Source organism: Caloenas nicobarica, chromosome Z, assembly GCF_036013445.1.
Source record: "Caloenas nicobarica isolate bCalNic1 chromosome Z, bCalNic1.hap1, whole genome shotgun sequence".
Classification (NCBI taxonomy): domain Eukaryota; kingdom Metazoa; phylum Chordata; class Aves; order Columbiformes; family Columbidae; genus Caloenas; species Caloenas nicobarica.
Window position 1 is genome coordinate 104164984 of NC_088284.1, and position 20145 is coordinate 104185128.

A 20145-nucleotide genomic window follows, 5' to 3' on the forward strand; every position below is an offset into this window, starting at 1 on the left:
TGTCCACTCTGCATTGCAGCTTCATGGCACTGCAGATCTAGTGTCTCTATACAGTTAGAACCCTGGCTCCTCTAAGAAACACAACCCAATTCACCTTCATACCAACACTAACAACAATTTTGAAATAAGACGTGTATCTTAAAACCACTGTTTCTGGAAGCCAGATTTTTTTGTACGATTCTTGCTCATAAAAACAGCAAAATCCTGATCCTCACAAAATTAGTGAGTGCTTTACCACTTCCTTCTGCTGAGTCAAGATTTTATTCAGCAGCTTTCCATGCACTACCTGTGGCTCCTCAGATGGCATCACAGAAATTAGAGTCTTGCCAATCCCTGTCACATTACACACATACCTCTCATATACATTGGTGTGTACAAACCTCTGACTCAGCGGTTGCCTCCAACGTTGCAGGCAGAGGGACGCAAAGGGAGAGCAGATGCAGATGGAGCCTGGATGCTGCTGTAAACTGGAGGCACCTGATCTCCTGGTGCCTTAACAAACCCAATTTAAACTACTCATGGACAAAAGGTCCATCACATTGTGCTCAGACCAGTGAACAAGTGATCTGGACTCTCAAGCTGTCACTCCATTTCACATGCTGTGTTGTGTCTTTGCATGCAGATCAGCTCTGCACACTACAAATTAAGCCCATTAGTGCGCTCACAGGCACCCATGCAGAGGTTTCCTGGCAGACTGCAAATTTGTGCCTTTCCCCACCACTCATACATGAAAGGATCACTACAGCTTTTACTGCCCTAAATATTTCACCACCCTGGACAGATATTTAATCTGTCTGAATGGCATATGTGGGTCTATGTGTGCAGATCACTATCTGATCTGTATATATTTCCACCTTTCCCCATCACAACTATCAGGATAGCTCCAGAGAGTCACCTGGAGACATGCAGTCTATGTCTTCAGAAGTTTGGCCACAACTCCACTCTGAACACTTGAAGTGATGTAGGGAGGCAGGGGAATTTTGGAAGTGACCAAGCCACCAAGGATTAAAAAGAAACAAATTTTATTCTTAATCATCACTAGAAATCTGGCAAGGATTCAAAACAAAGCAGTCTGAAATGTGCAAATATGCTGAAGTCTATGAAAAATAAAGCATCAAAAAACCCAGTCCAGAAGGACCCTATATCTCAATGCTCCTTGTTAATGTGTCCTTGGGACACTGTATTCGCTGTTGGCACCACAATCGCTACAGTGACACTGCACAACCTGATCCCATTTGTCTCCATGGTGTATCAGACCTGGAAGACCTGTTAGGTCACTGAAATAATTTCTCAGCTGTTCAGTCACAAATGCAGGATCTTGACCCCCAGAATGTTTTTCTAACGGATTACCAGTCTTCAGCTCCACATCTATGGCCTAATGCAAATTAGGAAAGTATGCAGAATAATCCAAACTAATTAAAGGTCCAGATCCATTCTCATTGATGTCAGTAGCAAAAATTCCAATGGCAAATGTCCTAAAACATGTAAACACAAACTGAATTTAAAACATATGAAAACACATATGTTTAAGAGTTTGCTGGATGCTGGGTCAGGACTTCAGGAAGAGATGGAACAGGCCCTACCATGAATGCTCAGAGCTACAAAGTGAACAGCAACACTCAAATAGGGGTTTATTATACTTTTACTGTGGTCCACAGCCTTTTTTTGGTATTAACACGTTATCCACAGGTCTAATGCCTTCAGCAGTAAAGTTCCTTCACCACCACATATGCCTGGACTTTAAGGACTTTTCTAGTTTATATTATTATTCCCTAATTTGTATTATTTATGTTATCCAGAGCTGGATAACAGACAGTGGGACCATCACAATGCTGTGATAAATTCGGTCTAATTGCATTAGGTGGGAGAACAGACCAGCAAAGAGAATGCTCTGACTCCAGCACTCACATTTTCAAGGAGGCCGGGTCGCTATAGGTAAGGTTGGCTAAATAGGGAGAAAATCAATGGAAAAGGAGTGGGGGTGAGATATTTGCTGGCAAGAGATAGGAAGAGGGGAAGATGATGTACAAAGGTGAATGAAGGTGAAAGGTCTGAGGCAGATGGAAAGGAGCTGAAGCAAAGAGGTGAGAAGCATGGGGCTGAGAGAATCCACTCAGAGCTGCAGAACTCTCTCTACTTTGAAGGACTCCAGGAAAACCCATTTCAACTCTGTTATTTCTTACTGGGGCTGCTCACTGTGTCCCTTGCAGTTTTCTCCTACAAATCCACATGTGGAGACAGCACTGCTGAGACCCAGCTCCCCCAAAGTGGAAGTGTCTCACCTGGACAGTTGTACGAGGACAAGATAACTTCAACTGGGTTGCTGAGGAAACTGTGTTAGGATGACTTTGTAAGGTAATTCTTGGACTTCATTGCTACTCACCAACACTTTTAACCCTTCCATCTGCCCTTGGTACTTGGAGTGTACTTGTATTTGTATATACACCAAATAAAACTGCTCCTGGACAAATGGGGTGCTCATTCTCCTTCTCAAATAACCTCCAGGAAGATCCATCAATCCCAGAAGTGTATCAGCTTCAACTACAAAGAACAAATGTTCAATTTCCAAAGGGCTTTAGGATTGTAACATCAACTGAGAAGGCTACTTACAGTATCTCCCAGACATCTGGCCCCAATCTGTCACTGCTTAATCCTACAATCTTAAACATTTTGTTGATGTTTGATGCCTGGGATAACTGTAAGAAATGCTGCATGATCCTCAAAGTCTGTAAATGTCAACAGAGCTCTTAAACAAGTTCATCAATAAAAATAATAATTATATTACAATTACTACTTTTGTCTTTCGTGTGAGATTGTTAATGTGTGCTTCAGACCCTGCTATGCTACACACATCTGAGCACAGACACAAAACAATGCCACATGATTACAGTAAATAGCATGATGCAATTATTGGATTTTATAACTACTGCTGCTTTTAGAATAGGGCTTCTGCCAGGAAAAAATACATTGCAGAAATTTACAGGACTAAATTAGTTCACTACCATACGGAAATACATATGTTATCTTTATTTTACACTAAAATATCACTGGAATGTAACTGCTTGCAATATCATGCATTTCAAAGGCATATTTTATGAAAACGCTAAATTATCTCACAGTGATCTAAACACATCACAATTTTCCTAACAAAACAATTTAATCTAGTAATTGTAATTGCTTAAAATGTTTTTTCTTTGCTTCCACATTATACTTTGAATGCACCTGAGAATGTTGCCATGCAGAAATAACAGCATATTCCCAAGAGGTTTTATATTATCAAATGTTTACCATTTTCATAAGTGTATTTAATCACAGTCATGTCTAGAATATGTCAGTGGTACAGATCAGAAGAAATAAACTATAAACTAAACAGCTCAGACCATAAGGTGAAGCAATAACTGACATTTTCTTAGGAAATGAGTTATGACTGCAAAAGAGAAGCCTTCACAGTCGTAGTGCTAAATAGGTCCAGTGTGCCATTAGAGAAAGCTCATTAATATACACCTCTGCTCTCTGCTGCAAGATCAGTTAAACAAGCTGCCTTTTATTTATAGACCTAAAAGGGAAAGAGCAGGTCATATTGGCTGCTGACATCTCAGACAGCCTGCAGATGGAAAACCCAAAACATTTCATTCCAAAGCATTTAATACTATCAATAGGAAATCTTATGTCTGGTCAAAACATCTACAAGCCTTATGAACATTGTGAAATATTCTTTCTTCCCAACTGATTACAAAATTGCGAGAATTTTATTGGAAAACATGTTATGAGAAAAAGGATCCTGTGAGGATATGTATCGCTTCTGGAGGGGAGGAAATAGTCACACCACTCTTTAAATAGCATCAATGTTTTATAGCACAGTGAGTCTAATGTTGGGGACATGGCAGGAGGCACACGAGACTCCAGACTGTTCTGAATGTCAGTAACTTAAGCACATGAGTTGTTTCACACAGTACAAGAATCAAAATATCTCATTTGGTGCTTTGTTTTTCCTAGCTAACTCCTGGCTGTATTCATTTTTAATTTGCTATTGTAGCTACAATGTAAAGCCCTGATCCTGCAAATACTTGAGCATGAGTAACATGACTCATGCAAGGAGTTTTATAAAACCCAACAGAACTATTTGTGTACATAAAAAGCAACCCATAGGACTGAGCTCTCAACTTCTTATAGAATCCCACTTCATATAGCCAGATTTAAATGCACAGATCTAAATTGTTAGAAGCTGTTTTTTTCCCTTTGTGGTAACAAAATAATGGAAGATACCTGTAACAGAAAAAGGTCTTGCCAATTTCTATGGGGTGGTTTGGGTTTTTTTTGAAGTCTGAACAATTTATGTTTGCAAAGTGGCACTTCTAAATGATACTGCATTTGAGTCCTGGGAAAAATTGCTTGTACTTGTTTTATTATTTGTATTACAAAAACGCATTTGGGGCTTTGGCCAGGCTATTGTACAATCGCTGGTGTGTAGGAGACGAAAAGGTAAAAAGGTTCAGAATGGGAAAAAGAAAAAATATAGAAAAGTAGGGCACAGTATAAATGCAAAACATCATTCACATTATTGGATTTTAGGGTAATTACAGCCAAGCATTTGACATCAACACACTGTACACCAGCAGTTAATTTTTCTTCATGCTGTTAGACAGGTTGCATATTTCCTAATTAACATGAAACTGGGAAATACTGATACACTGAAAATCCTGGAGGAGGTCTTTGATCAGCATACGTCACTGAATTAAACAAGACTTTGGGCTGTCTCTTTTTTTTCAACTTTATGAATTTTATAAGCCCTTAAGTCTGCATTCCCACCCTCCTCTCTGGCAGTACCAGGAGTTCTGGGTGTGCAGGAATGGAGACCTGGCCCATGCAAGGCGGAACAACAGACTCATTTAAGTCATGAGGCTTTCAACAGCAACCAGGTCTGATTCTGCATGCGAGGCAATTTCCACACACAGACTTCTCTGACTGCAAAGTCCAACCACCTGCCTGCCAGCATCCCCAGAGATGATTCCTCTGCTCTCACTGTACAGTCTGAAAATGAACAGCCTTGCTGTTTGAGCTGCACAAGTCCCCAGGGAATGGCAGTTCTGCCCAGCACGAGGTCGGCTGCTCAGAGAGCTCAGTGGGACACATCCTGCTCTGCAGGTTCCTGTCTCTTTCCCCCGACTACAGAGGCTTCTGGGTTTTGTTTTTTTAAAGATAGTTTTACCTGTGCTCCTGACTGTATCTGCCATTAAATGTGAGTTTTGCCGGTCATGTCCCAAGGTCTGCTGTCACACCGAGTGCAGAAGAGCAGCTCAGCAGGACCGGCACTGAATCTCAGCCTGTCTCTAAGTAGCACTGGCATGTTTTGGCTCTCAAAAGTCTTGCTCACGTAATTGTAAATTATCATATGTCAAGAAAGGGGTGAATGTTGTTCAAAGCCCTGAAATATTCACAGATTTATTTCTCCTACTACCACTAGATCAGGCACTTCATTGAGCATTTCAGCGAGCAGAGTTTTCCCTATATTTTCCAACGAAATCCAAAATATCTGAGAAACTATTGGAGCATCCTAACATTTTCACAAGACCCTGTTGATACTCTTAAAATTCTTTTTAGTAAGACTTCTTTAATCAAGCAGAAAGATAAACATTTGTCAAAAATGGGGATACTCGCATTTATTTGCTGCAACATATGAGAATGAACCAGGAAAGTTGGGGATATCTTATTATCAGCAGCATGACAGCCACAAATTTTGCCATAAGGTTTTGCTAAATATGTCATTTGGAAACTGAACAATTTTCTGAAACCTCATTACAGTTGGACTGAATGCAGTATTATGGCTTGCAGGCAAAAATAACATTGCATGGAGCAACACTTCAAAAAACAAAATGCAAAATTCATATGGTCATGTAATGAGCAAATAAGACATCCCTCCCAAAATCTAGATGTCGTTCCCTTCATTATCTCATATGTAATTGGGAAACTATTATTTATTTGAGATTATTTGAATAGCTTGCAAGTTGACATTAAGGAACAACACACACAATCAAAGATTTGCTGCTTCAATATCTGAAGCCAGATCCGCTTGTTCTGGGGACAAAATTTAGCTTGAACAAAATCAATTTAAAACCCTCTCCAGCTGTTCCAGCAAAGAAAATTAATTAAAAAATAAAATTAAAATGCTTCCCTCCACTTCTTTTAGAATTTTAACAAAATTATAGTTTACTACATGTACTTCGAAAGCTTGTTCCTCTGGATCAGTAAGTCATTATCTTACCTCACTTTCCAAGGAAACATTTCAATTCCAGTTTGCAACTAACACATCACCTATTTACAGCTATTTAAGCTGAAACTCTACTGACACTCTGTCCTATACTCTTGACTACGTCTTTGTATTCTGGTTGACATTTTAGTCCCATCTTTAAATAACAGACTGTGCTTTTGGTCTGGGAGGCCAGTTACGCTGCAAAGAGTTCTGTACAGAGTGCATTTCACTGACATGCAAGATGGAACAGGCGCTTGTAATTTACTTACAGGTACAGGAGTTTGCAATTTTGGAGTGAAGAATTCATTTGCTGAAGATAATGAATGCAGCCTCAGGACAAAGGGAGAGTCTGTTATGATTTATTTGGACTAAACAGTTGGGGGGGAAAAAAAAACCAAACCAAAACAACAAAAAAACCAAAACAGAAGACAACAGCAAGAAGGAAAAAAAAGTCATTACAAAAAGAAAAAAGCCCAAAGCTTATGGCTGATTAGCCTAGCGTAGCATCTTAAAAGGCCAAAATACCACATGTGTGGCATGTTACAAAAGAAGATTAAAATAAAGGAAAAAATATCCAGAGAACCATGAAGTCTTGAAACATCTGGAGTTTTATAGTAACAAGGAGGAAAAAATCAAAAACATAATTGAAAAAAGTCCACTGCAATACATTATTGTACAATGAAGCTTAATGGAATTGAAAGGAGAAGAGATGAAAAGGCAAAATAAGGAGGGGGAGGGAATAAATAAAAGAAACAAGAAAAGGCATTTATATTTTAAAGATGTCACTGAGGGTTTTTATCCCAGTTATTAAAAATTACACACTCTGCTTCTGTAAGCTGTTCCTGTAATGTGTTGAGCGCTCTCTTTCAGCATAGGACATTCATGCATGCTGGGGAATTCATCAACCCTTTTGTACCCGACGTAGGGACACTTTTCACTCCCGATTCTTTGAGAGACATCTGCAAAGAGAATGGCAGAGAAACTGCCTGTCCTGGTTTACATTCTGAATCCAATGGGAGATTCGAAGAGAGGCAAGACAAACGTGTAAATTAAAAATGTTTGCTAAAAACAATGCACACATTCAGGAATTAAGCAAACAATCCTAAGCTGTTGTATTGGGATCAGACACTAGAATAAACTGTAATTGAAATATTCTGAATGTATTCACTAACACACATTTATATGGAATAGTGAAATGAAAAACTTCCCCCTTTTTTTCGTATTTTTCTCTTTTTTTAATGAACCAGTAAAGGACGATCTGCACACAGTCCAGTCTGCCTTTGGAACATGCCAACAGTGTCTGTGAACAGGAAGGACCCCAGTACAGCACAGGCACAAACACCCTGGAGTAGCTCTGTGCTCTGTCCTCAGTCACAGGAAGATTTGAGACAAGCGTGTGCCAAACCCTGTCTGTAATAAATACGGTGTCATCTGGCAACAGTGAGTGTCCATCCTAACTCCCCACTAGACTCATCCCCCAGACTACTAGGGTTTTTTTAATCCTGGGAAATCCAGCTCATATCTTTGTCAATATGTTTTACAGTCATAGCTTGTCATATGTCATCACAGCTGACAAAGTGACTCCTGTCCTTGGCAGATCAAACAGAGGAGGATCCTGTGGGTGAAAACTGATCTACAGTTGGAAATTGCTGGCTACAGCTAACTAAACTACTCAATCACAACCAAATTCTTTCTTAGAAAAGATGAAAACTAGCAGCAAGGTAACTCTCCACCCACCTATGTGGGTTTTTTGTTGCAAATGTAACTTTTTATATGTAGTTCAACATAGGTCATTAGTTTTCCTCACAAAATCTGTTTCACAAAATGGAAAGCTTTACTGCTGGGGTTTTCTCCCATTTTAGATAGGGTGGATTTTTTATCTTAAAAGGTACTGTCCTTCTCACACTCTACCTGTATTTACTTCCATATGCACATAACGGAGCTTTTATCTCAAGTTGTTGTTTCTAAAGATCAGCTAGAAAGAATAAAGTCTCCCTGCAAATGGACAAGCTGCATGAAATTTTCAACACTGGACTAATCTTTGCACAAAGTGATAAGAAAGACATACGAATTTCTCCAAGGTTCTTCTTGGCAAGGGAGCAGACAACTCAGTGGGATTTTCCGTGCTCAGATAGGCTCTTGCTCTTTTCTGTACCATGATGGGCCAATTTGATTGTCCATAAATGAAGACCGGAGTTCCACCTGTAATCCAAGGAAGGCAAGGGATCTGCTAAGATGTACGTGATTATGCCCAACACCTCCTTGCAAGTGTAGAGTTGAGATCTGGCAAGACTCCTACAAGAGCTGCTGGTGAACCAGCAGGGAAAGAGAGATTGTGGAATGTGGTGGGAGCTTGTTCTCATTTCAGGGTCGGTTACTTTATTCTGCTTTCCCTTGTGCCCTGGTTGTGGAGCAGAACCTCAGGAGACACGGCTCCCTCCTTCAACACTGACCCACTCCAGTCACACTACAACAGAATCCCACAGGGTGACTTCACACTGGGAGACCTAGAGGGTAACAACATGGAGAAGAATAATCTCTTTTTGAGAGAACAGGCTTGCTTTCCTGTGGATGAGGAACTTCTCCTCAACTTACTCAAAGCTGTCAATTCTAGTCTTGCAGTGTTCTCATTTCATCTTGCTTGGCCATGTTCATTACATGAAGGAAAATCTGAGAGATGTATTCCTAGGAAAGTGGCTTCAAGACCTCACCTGTTTTAATGGAAGTCAGGTTTCTGGCTTTGCCAAAATCCAATCAGTGCCTAGGCTTGGTTAGGCACTGTGTTGTTCGAAGAGCCATGTTTTTGGAAACACAGTTCTGTTCTTGCACTTTGGACTTTGAGCCACAGCAATAGTCCATACCTAAGCTCCTTCTCTCTGTAAATCCAAGACCATGTCATGCCTTCTGTTTGAGGCTGAGCTCACTCCTATCACCTGACACTTCCATGCACTAAGTGCATGTGATTTGATACCTACAGTGGCTGGTGCACACCAACCTGTGAAGTGATTTTATTGGATTCTGCCTAAGCCCCTAAAGGGGATGTTAAATCAAAACTTTGCTAACAAACATCCCAAAGTCCATTGTTACTTCTAACTCATGGTGACTTACTACACCCTAGCACACGGAATTAGTGTGGGTAGTTACGACCTTCACCAAACCCTGCTCCAGTTTTATGTGGCGGAGTTGCCTTCTAAAGCCTATTGTGAAGATGAGCTCTCTGCTGAAGAGCTGACGGCATGGCAGCAGTGCCAGGTCCCTTCATTCTCTAGAGACTGTGGGATCCTTTGGATGAAAGGCAGTATAGCAATGTTCTTTTCTGAATAGCACTTAGTGTTTTCCCACAGTCTTATTGTTTACAGGGAGTTTAGCAAGTCACTTCACTAATTTAAAATAGATTTTATCCCACATGGGTGGATAACAATAACACATATTGGTGAATCATATGGCTTTCAAATGACATGTATGAAAAAGAAGTGCTACACATATTGTCTGACATTTTATTGTGTGAAACCACAGCACTTAGCTCCCTACCAGCTGTGTCAACAATTCAGTGTAATAAACTAATACAATTGTAGAATAACAGCAAGGTTAGTTCTGAAAAATGAAAAGCCAAGATTAAAAAAAAAAGGCAACAAGAAAATGTAAATGAATGCAGATGAACACCATTTCAGGTGGGAATAACCAGCCTTGCAAATGATGCGACCTCACAGTATTTAGATTCCATGGTTTCAGGCTGCCATTTAAAAACCTAAGAGGAAAAGAGATATATGGATGAAATTATTTTTTAAAAGGGAAGAAGAGCAGGTTTTGATATCTGAGGCAACTGATGTGTTACACTTAGACTGTACAGCCACCACAGAAGCATCCTATCTTACTACTAACTATATATGCAGGGTCAACTTTAAAATGAAAGAAGAATAAGAATCTTTCCTGGACTTTGCTTCCTAGGTTCAGATCAGCTTCATATCCATGCCGACTCGTTCATACGAGCTGCTTTACACACATGACGTAGCTCCCGAGGAGGACGCTGCCAAAGGACATTCCTGACATACTTGACCAATACCAGCCCATGCACAGGAATGGCTGAATGAGCCAGGCTCAAATAACAAAGGTTTCACATTGAGCTGTCTCACATGATTTTTAATATGCCGCTACATAAATAAATAAATAAATAACTGAAGAAAAGATATTTTCTAAGATAATATTTTGAGGGAAAACTGGAAATGGAACTCAACAGAAATAGGTTTTAAATTGAAATGTTGAACTGTAGCCCAGAAATGACAAGAAAATTAAGTCTCTTTTTTTCCTGAACCCCAACAAAAAAGTCTTAAACACTCTCGGTAGACCACAGTTTTGAAAGAAATGAAATTATGTTATTGTCATGCATGATTATCCAATATTTAGAAGGTACCTGCAAGGTTTTCCTGAGAGCTGTACCTCCATCCCATAACCTAGCAGGAAACCACAATCACTTCTATACCTTACGTGAAGGACTTTGAAATGAAAGTGCCTCAAAATAAAATATAAGCAGCTTTCAACATGTGCATTCAATCTTCCTAGGTTAAGAAACACCCTGTGGCCACCACACTAAAGAACTGAAAACGTAAATTGAAGAAATTATATCCATATGATTAAGTAAGATTCTTAAAGAGAAACATGTTTTTAAGTACTTCATTGAGAATAAAATGAAATGCAGTAAAATAGAAGCTATTTGGAATAAATCACTGATGCACATGCTTTCTATGCAAAATGGCATCGTTCAGCTCTGAGTGGACATCTGGATCAAATTAGCATTATGTTGAGAATAATATAAAATTAAAACATTTAGTTTCAGCTTCTAAAATTAAATATAAAATCAGAGACCAATGTTGTGTTGGACAGCTCGCCTTATGACTCTGATAGCAAGAGTTTATTTTGGTTTTAAAGTTGTTCATGCCTCCGATCACTGTTCTTGGAGCCCTGACTCACAGGTATTATCTGTGCAAACCCCACCAGGTAGAACAGTTGTATCACAAAACGTGCTGCCGAGTCCTGCATTGGGGGTTTGGATGAGGAGTCCAAGGCCAAGCATGGGTCAAAGCAGCTTGGGTAAAACAAGAGGTAATGACCTAAAACAAAAGGGAGAACTCGGACCACACCCAAGCCAAACCTGCCAGGGCCTGAATTTATTTCATTTTTATATTTGCATGCTGACTCTGCACTTTCTGGCTCTGGAGAACGTCCAGGGTTGATGTGTCGAAGGTGAGGGATGACTTCAAGCCCTTGCGGGGCTCCTCTTAAAATATGCCAAGCTCCTCCTGACTGCTGCTGCTGAAGCTACAAAATTCATATGAGGGTTGATATGGCCAACCAAGTAGCTCTCCCAGTTCCTACTGAGCTGAGAGACAGATGGGAAGATGCTGCTCCCGGTGGGCCCTGTCCTATTCGTTTCAGGGACACAGGCTCTGCAGGAGGCCACTGCACAGTTCCCTGTTTCCAAACCCAAAGAAAGCTTCTGTCCCCTTTCCTGTCTCTTCCGTATGCAAACTCCAGGCACTTAAGACAACCAAGCATTTGTACTGCTCTTCCTCTCACTTCCTCGAGACGTTAACCAGGATAAAGGATGTGTATGGGCTGTAGCTCGCTATAGTCACCCTCCTCCACAACTGGGTCCTCTGTGTCACTAAAGGGGAAAGGCAGCTGCCTTCAGCCTTAGGCTTGCCACAACCGGATGCCTGGTGCCTCCACTTTCATCCCAAAGCAGGAAAAATGAGTGCTTCTACTTCCTCGGGGCACCAGGTTCGGCATTTGACAAGACCACAAATTTCAGGGCAGAACTAACTTTACTCCTGGATCATCTCCTGTCCAGAGTTTAGTCCTTTGTAGTTTCTGACTGTACTGAAATGCCTAATGAGCAGGGACTGTGCAACATCAAGAGCCAAATGAGATGCTTTCAGAGCATCCTGAACTCAGCAGACACTGGTGTGAAGCCCTTGAGCCAGGGACAGGGCTCTGCACAATCAGGCCTTCCAGCAGAAAATCAACAACCATAAGACTCTAGATAATGCTAGACACATAAACATCTTCAGGTCATTTGCTAATTCACCTTTATGCTTTCAAATACTCTTCTAGTATTCGAATAAAATAACATCAAACAACCATCTAGCATTTACTTCATACAGCACAAACCCAAGCTCTTTATAGTATGGTTTATCTCTCTTTTGATATATTTGGGAACATGCCAATCTTGCCACCTGTTCCTGGGCTTCCTTTAAGGTAGCCCCGTCTTTCAACATGAAACCTAAATTGGATGTGCACAGACTTGCTCCTGCACTTTGCAATGTAAACACCTGCACATATGTTTTAAATAGTCTCACACCTCTATATGTAAAATTTCAGACACCTGTGAATTGGCTTTAAATAGCCCCACTGGGTTTTGTGGATATAGAACAACTTCCAGGTGCAGATGAATAAGGTTATTTCAAGGGCATAAGCAATGTACAGCCCCCAGTCACAGCACATACAATACCGCATTTCCAAATTTAAAGCAAGGCTTTAAACACTTGTCCTCTCTGTGACTCATTAATCTTCTACAAAATGCGGATATAAACACATTTGTGTCTCTCTGGATTGTACTGAGCCTTAATTCATTGGGTTTTAATTCTCTAAAGCACCTTGAGATCTTTGCACTGAGTGTGCACTCCGCAGGCAAGAATAGTCTCAGTCTTGCTCTTCAAACAGCTGCACAGGAAAGGCAAATTTTCGCTGGTCATGGGCTACACCACTTTGTGATTCTTCTGGAGAGAACTTTCTTTCCATGTCTCTATTTTTAAATAATGAAAAGATTCTGTTGTTTTTATTCCAACTCTACCAGGACCTCACAAATGATTTCTTATTCCAAAATTTTGGCCTGGTTTGGCCCATCATTTACTCATACAGATTTCTGATAAACACTTTCAATATGCTTTTGCAAACGATACTTTATGTGAATAAAGGGTGAGAACTCTGAATTGATCTACAGTACGTCTTTTTAAATCGCTGCCTTTCCTCCTACATTTCTTTTCCAGTCACCTCATAACTGAGAAAAAAAAAGATGGTCAGTTTATTTTTCTGTTAAAGAGATGAGTTCTGGAGTAAACTTGCTTTGATTTCACAGTGATCTATGTGACCACAATGCATTCTTTGAAATGCAGAATAAACTTTGGCATTTAATGAATGATTAGAACTTTTCCAAAAGCTACCATTATTTTTTTCAAAATGCTGTGTCTTTTTCTTCTTCCCCAGAAGAAAGTCCAAAACAACCTAAACTTTCCGTATACAAACAAACACATATTTTAATGACAGTGAGGAAAGTTTTGCAGGGAGGAATAGTACCTTTTATCAGACTAATACAGTTGAAAAAGACAGGCAGGCTCTCAGCACAGAAGCCCTTTGGATGTAAAACTCTCTCCAGACTGAACACAAAGAACTGTAGCCAGAGACTAAAGAAATCTGCATCAAATTTCCATGCTGCTCTATGAAGAGAAGAAGTCTAATGAGCAAGGGGGTCTTTGTGGCATATCTACACTAGCCTGAACAACAAGTGGCATGGGTTCACTTGTGCCCTTGAGAACATGTCGTTAATTCAGACTCAGGCCACCACAGCTGGACTAGTGAGGTTCCAGCTGTGGCACAGGCCAGAGCCAGGGCAGTGCCAGGCTCCCTGAGTGGGCACTTCATGCTGCTCAGGCATGGCACAGACCCAAGGAGATGACAGCTGACACAGCCACCCTCTGGGGTGGAACACTTTGCCTTGAACAGAGGAGGCCACGTATTATAAAATATATTAATAAAAGACAGCCTCTGCCTAGCACGGGTCCACTTACTTTTTAGCCTTGGAACCAGGGAGGAGATTTTGTGGATTCTTCCTAGTCCAACTCCCCTCCCACTGTTTGCAAACCTGGAAATACCAGGGCCCATAGGAATGGAGAGATGCAGCCCCTCTTTCTGTCCAAACAATCCTGGATCAATGTTTTATGTGGGGGAAAAAAACTCACGTTCCTCCTTTTGAGCTTTCCATGTTCTCTTCTCACTGCCAAACATGAGCATATGAAATAAGAACTCTTTAAATTTAATCTTGGATGCTGGTGCCTTTTTAATTAGCTCCTAATTACAGAGAAGCTAAAGAGCAAGCAGGCAAATACGCAGTTGGAAAACGTATGCAAGGAAAATTAAAGGGGCATGAGTGGTGGGCCTACTAGTCTTTACTGTTCTTCAGATTTTTATATACACATGACCTCACCAATTACATATGACATCAACAGCACCGTTCTCTCTGGGCTGAATGTCTTCAAAACATTCCCTGAAACCACTCACTAAAATCAGCCTTTCGCATATCCTGAAACAGAGACTTCACATACAGTCGTGCTTCTTCCAAATAATGAGTAGCACAACAGGTTACAGAGCCCTTGTACATATGACCACACACACAGCTACTGATGTGTGCATGCATTAAAAACTCTCTTGAACTGCTGGGGAAACTGTATTGCCCCGCTCAGTAGAAAATCTTCATAGAAGACTGCCTTAAAAGCTGATTCTTGAGCTATATTGGGATCTTCTGTTTTGCACAGGAAGAATGAAAGGGCATGCAATGAAATTAAGAGATGGCAAATTTAAAACTGAGGAAAAGTGAACACTTATTCACAGAACATGGGAGATTTCAGAGTTCATTACTGTGGGGAACTGGTGTGGAGGGAAAGTGAAATTTAGAAAAATTTTGGACCAATGCATGCATACCAATACTACTGAGAGCTGTCAAAATTCAAGCAAACAGTATGGAAAGGATACTAAGCCTCCTGCTTCTGGGCTTACGGCCACTTTCTAACATTCAGATGAGTACTATGTGACAGGAAGGTGTCATATCTGTTTGTTCCAGTTTTCATAGCTGTTGTGAAGCATTTGCTGCTGGCCACTGTCACCTGTTATAACACTAGGTACCTGTTGTACTACTGGGTTTCTTACCCACTGCTTGTGGGAGACAGCTTTAATGTTTTAAAGATCACAGACTCCTCAAAGTCATGTTAACCAGCCGTTCTGGAAGGATGCCTCACACACACTTAGAAATGAAACAGCTAGTTGTCTCAGTCACTGACACCCTCCTGATGAACGCGGAGGCAAAGAAGGTGACTGAGCCCCCTCATCCTCAGACAGCTGTCCAAGACAGCTAGGATATGCTGCCACCACTTTCCTCCTTACTGACCATTAGGAGATCCTAGAGAAAAATAAAATTAGGATTGCTCCTGAGGAGGTAAGGCTTAGAAAGTAATATTGGGCCCAACAGGCAACCAGGCCAACAAGATGCCACTGTAAATTCTGTGGCACCTCCCAGCTAAACAGCTGGTAGCAGGACAAAAATTGAACTCAATTTGCTGGAGAAAATAACATTTGGAAGGACAAATAAGAGAATGATGGCCTCTGGGAAGGCAAGACCAAAGCCTGATTGGGTGGGAGGACAAGGGAAGACAGGGTGTGGGGAGATAAAATCTAATTATTTCAGCTAAGCAAATGGAGCAGTCAGGTCTCAACAGTCAACTGCAGTCACTGTCTTGCTTTCACTGTGGGGTCACAAAGAAAAACAGAGCAGCACAGAAAAGCAAGACAGAGGAAGCAGAACAAATGCTGAGCGACCTGTGTGGTAGATTGTGCCCACTGAACAGAAAAGATTTAAAAATTAGAGGCCAGGATGGGGACGAAAGAAATGATACAAAGGGTACAGGATACGCCTTCTGACTGAGTCTTGTTTACAATTAATAACGTGTTACTGATTCTGACACGTGAACCTAGTTCTGCTTAGGATCAACCAAGTCCATGTACCTAAATACCCCATGTCAGGCAGCACAAAACATACCCCGATTTTTTGTTGTTGTTGTTTAGCTCTCCATTGAAATTTTTTACCATGACTAACACATGATTTTCCCTCAAAACTTACCATGACAAAATCACAGCTCTTAAACATAAGAGTACAGCCCGCAGGCAAGCCCTGGCACAACAACAGCATGGAGGACACAGCCACAAAGGATTACACCAGCAGATCACCACAAGACACATTTGTGCACTCACCCTTAAAAGCCACATGCACCAAACTTTGGCAAACAATGTCAATGACAATAGGAAATGACACTTCATCAGGGCACAGAAAAGATTTGGTCAACTGAGGAGAACCTCTACGAGCACTGGGTAAAACCATCTTCTCCCCTAGGTTGGCCTTCCCTGCAAATCAGCTGTATTGTCACACTGCAAGGCAAATTAATCAGATCAGTTGGTTCAAACCTTAATTAAGCTTGCAACCATTTTTTAGAGTCTTTTCCCCCTGCATTAATATCAGTTTTCTCAGCATATAAAACATTCTTGGCATAGGGCAGAACAAAGACAGAAAAAAAAAAGGTTATATTAACATAGTCATGGCTGAAAGGGTAGTTTCCCACAGCAGCATCTGTGAGGAATATTTTGTATTATCTCTAGTTGCCTTGGAGACACTGTGCCAACCTGATGAGCCAGTCACAATTTCAGCTGTGACCTCTTCAACTAAACCTCAAAAAAGCAATGCATTCGGGCATTGCAGGCTATCCATCTAGCCTGGTCTGGCATTACCTGGCACTCTGCTCTCTTCTCAGGATCACTGTATGAAGTTGAACCATCCCTGCAATTTGGATCCCATCTTTCTTTCCTACAAGACATTCAATGGTATGGTCCCACTGCATGTAAAACACTGACCAGAGTACAAAGAACAAGTCTTTGGTAGAGAGCTTCACTACTCCAGAGAATCAAAATCAACCAGTCCAGGGGCAAACAAGAACAGAAACTGTTCTCCCCAAGACCATTTCAGAGTTATTCTGCAATTCCACCAGCACAGCTACCTCAGAGCTGACATGCAGAACACTGACCTCTTTCTGGAGAGCCATCAGCAACAGATCTTCTCTGAAAAACTTCAGGCTGGACATGGCAGGATCTTACTCCAAAGATCTGCTCCTTGTACACAACCACCATGCTCCTCTTTCTACCACCTGAGCTCCTGGTTTCAGAAGGACTGACAATCGGCTGCAGGGCAAGCCGGCTCACCCCATGGACCCCAAAGGCAGACGGGGCTCAATGGCAGCACCAGGCAGCTGTAGCTGCTGGTCTGATTTGACCAAAAGCACTTTTTTCAAAGTAATGAAGGAACAGGTCAGAGTGAGTGTGCTGCCAAGTTTAATAGCAGGAAGAAATGATTTCGCTTTCACCAAAAGCATGTAATTGTTGTATCCATTTGCAGGTTGTTCTGAAAAGTCACTTTTTTTTTTTTTAAGCAAAACAAGTTTTGTGAATCCTTTCTTGTTCAAGCAGTCAAGTTACTCAGCTCTTCCATCTCAGACAAGGATGAATTGGTGTTAACTCATAGGACTTCTCTCCTGTGTGTAAACCCATTGACAAATAGCCCAGCACAGGAAGGGGACTGTAAAAAACGTGAAATCTTCTGGTTCACACACAATATCAACAAAGGCAGTCTCTCACCACTTCTCCTGGGATATTCTGCCTTTCTCCTCTTAAGTTGTAGGGTTGGAGTATTAGCAAAAAGTTGACACAGCTGTCCCAGATGCAAACCCACTGGCACTTCATCTGATAAAGTGACAGCAAACAAAACCAAAAAAGTTTTTATGCCAAAACCAGCAGTCCAGCTCCAAATACATGCTAACATTTATAGCAGGATAGATATGGAGGTGGGGACCATAGTACGTTAAAACATTTCGTTGCTTTTAATATCAGCTGGGAAGCCGTAAAAAACTGGTAAATTCTAAGCCCTAGGCACAACATGATGCTGGCCAAATTTCATGCTCTTCCAGTGCTGGGTAGGTGATCTAGGAGTAAATGGCAATATAATAATGGTAATGATAAACAAGATAAAAACATGTAATTCTGCATAGTAAAGAAAAGCCATTATGACCCAATTTTTGCTGTTGGCCATTGTTCAATAACTGGCAATTTAGCCACAAAGGAGCTTGTTGCTGTGCATCTGCGATCTGTCAGAAACAGTTCTCTATTGAAACGTACAGTTACTGCTGTCCTTTGATCTGCTGGTGTGTATGGGACTTTATACTCTGATTGTGCACACAGCACTCCTAACTGGAAAAGTGTGTGCTCTTATAACACAAGGGCCATACACTCTGTAATGTAGTACACTGCTTCATTTATAATATTAGCTAGTCTTTTATTTTACTTCAATCCTGCAAATTGACACTACCAGCACGCAACATGCATGATACACACTTCATCTGGAGTCAACCCTTGTCCCCAAAACTCCTCTAAATCCTAAAGTAATCCGAAGGTCTTTCTACTAAGGTTTTCAGGTAATAGAACCTGAACAAATGCCTTTCGATTTTAGTCCAAAATTTTGATCATGATTTTATAACTATTAAAAATAATCAATTTTTTAAAAAGTCTCCCTATTAAGGTTTCTCGTATGCCCTCTTTTTCTCTACCACAAGCTCATTTGAGAAAAAAGCTGAACTGGTTGAAGAGAGCACAAGCAACTCTTCCATCAAATCCTCATCCAGATTAACCTAAAACCACACCATACTTCTTTTTTAGTAGCTTTAAGCGTGCTTAAGAAAATATATATATTTTTTTAAAAAACTATTTATTTTCTTGTTCGTGTTTTCTAAAGTATCTTTGTGGGTCTAAAAGCTCAAAACTTTGGTTTGTTTTGCTTTTAATGAAAATGTAGATTCTGGCAATCATGTCCGTGTTAAAGGATTTGGGACGTGGCACAGGAATTTGGCCCATGGTGTGGATACCTCTTAAGTGCCTGCCTCTGGTTTACTTATCTCATTTCCCTCTGACCTAGTAATTCCTATTTTGATGCAAGTATTTAACGGATTTATGTGGAAGAGAGAGAGATATGTACATATTTCTGAATCCAGCCCAGTATGGAGCAATCATTTTCAATTAGCATGTCCTCAGATGAATACAATAAGCCAGTGTTTTCCATTTCCAATTTGTTTTGTTCCGTGAAAAAGGAATTAAAGCGATAAAGGACATACAAAGACTAGTCCCAGATGCAGCTGTAAAGCAAGATTTATCAATCAGCATGTTAGAAGTATCAGGCTGGCCACCATTCCTAGGGCTTCAGATTCTTGTCTTTTAGTTGTATCAAGTTTTCTGCTTTTAATTAAATATTGAACGTCAAGGTGGTTACTTGAGATATTGTGGCATCAAAATACGTAGCTGCACCCCAACACTGTTCTGTGATCGATGTTCTAGGATCGCTAGTGACATACAGTAATTTATTTTAACCATCACAATTAAAGGAAAAAGAAGATGTACTAAATAAAGGCCTCTTTCCATTTCACTTCTAGAGGAAGAAACTCTGGAGCATTAGGTACACAATATTGTACACAATATTCAGCACACAGCAAAGCCATCCTGTCTTTGCCTTCTCTGTGATGTCCCGTAACGCTGAAGTCATGCTCAGCACTTGTGCTGAATGTGCAGCTTTCTGTTAGAGCAAATGTAACATAGATGAGCAGGCACTGACTTAAGGAATTCTTGCTACTGTTTTCTACCCTTTTTTGCTCATTCCTACTTTGTTTTGCGTACCTTCAGTTCAGCCAAGACATGTGTTTGCAGGGCCATGCTGTGAACCGGACCAGTGATTTTATCAGAGTCAAAACCAGAGAATGTTCATTTTAATTAGGATCTGTTCAGTTCAAATTGCGGATCCCATAAACACAAATAATGGAAAGGAGAGCAACACTCAAACCCTGGTGCATGAATGAACAGCCAGGAGATAACTTCTTAAAACCCATTTGCTATTGAAAGCCCATGCACCGCAACACTAGGTTTGAAGTTGCAATGGACTAGCCCAGCTGAGGTTGCAGGGCACTATCTGAAAGCATAGCAAG

General features: G+C 40.8%; 1 protein-coding gene across 2 annotated transcripts in view; it reads right to left on the minus strand.

Annotated features, from left to right (window-relative positions):
* GLIS1 (GLIS family zinc finger 1) overlaps positions 1–20145 on the minus strand; it is a 197563-nt gene that overhangs the window by 40969 nt on the left and 136449 nt on the right. The gene's annotated exons all lie outside the window — the stretch shown is intronic.